At 46.2% G+C, this 966-nt stretch overlaps 1 pseudogene; it reads left to right on the top strand.

Moving 5' to 3' along the window:
• The first annotated feature begins 772 nt into the window (after positions 1 to 772).
• Positions 773 to 891, top strand: LOC120604054 (uncharacterized; annotated as a pseudogene).
• The last annotated feature ends 75 nt before the right edge of the window (positions 892 to 966 follow it).

Below are 966 nucleotides of genomic sequence, written 5' to 3'. Positions count from 1 at the left end.
TGAAATCTTCCTTCCTAATACAAGGGATCTAAGAGCTTTTTAGAGCTGGAGAGGTTACCATAAGGAGCAGATCACACACTCTGGGGAGAGAGTTTGGAGGTGGGGAGAAGACAGCTCCTCATCAAGCCCTTCTATCCTCTTGGATTTTTTGTAACTATATGTATACATTATGTGGAAAGAAATAGAAAATTGGCTTTAAAAAAAATTCTGATAAGTATCAGGATGTAAACAGTGGTTGCCCCTGGGTACTTTAGGTACTTAGCAACTTTCTAAGATGTCCACAAATTATTTTTGTAATTAAAAAATATTTTTAGGCGATGACATATGAAAGAGGTAAGTTTTGGGCCCAGAGCTTAGAAGAGACTGCCCCAGTGAAATCCTGGGTAAAGACTTGGATTCAAAGGACTTGAGAGCTGGAGTCAGGGTTGAGGGTGGGGGGACAGGTGCAGGCAGAGTGGGCATGGATCTCATCTCTCACCTGGTCCACATGTGGCCAGCAACCTCCATGGAGTATTCAGGGGACAGCAGTGAGCCCAGCGTGTGTGGGACACACAGAATTGGGGGCATAGATGCAGCAGGAGGGAGAGCAGTGACAAATCAGCAGGCCAGCGCATGCAGGGCCTGTGTGTCATGTTAAGATTCGTAAAGTTGATGAGGAACCAGTGAATGTGCTTAAGCAGGGTGACAGGTGTGATCACTTTTTCATTTAGTCACATTTCTTTGCCAGTGAAAGAGGCTCAACTCAACCAGCTCAGGCAGAAAGACAACTCGAGTCTACGGCGATGCCACCCTGAACAAGCCCGATCCCGTCTGATCTCAGAAGCTAAGCAGGGTCGGGTCTGATTAGTACTTGGATGGGAGACCACCTAGGAAGACCAAGTGCTGTAGGTGTAAAAAATAAAAAAAGGATTGTAAGCTGACAAGGTCCTTGTAATCTGTAAGGTCAACCAGGGGTTGCCTCGCCTA

Source organism: Pteropus medius, unplaced genomic scaffold, assembly GCF_902729225.1.
Source record: "Pteropus medius unplaced genomic scaffold, Ma_sr-lr_union100, whole genome shotgun sequence".
Lineage (NCBI taxonomy): Eukaryota > Metazoa > Chordata > Mammalia > Chiroptera > Pteropodidae > Pteropus > Pteropus medius.
The sequence above is the reverse complement of the archived record's forward strand: the minus strand, read 5'-3'. Positions and strand labels throughout refer to the sequence as shown.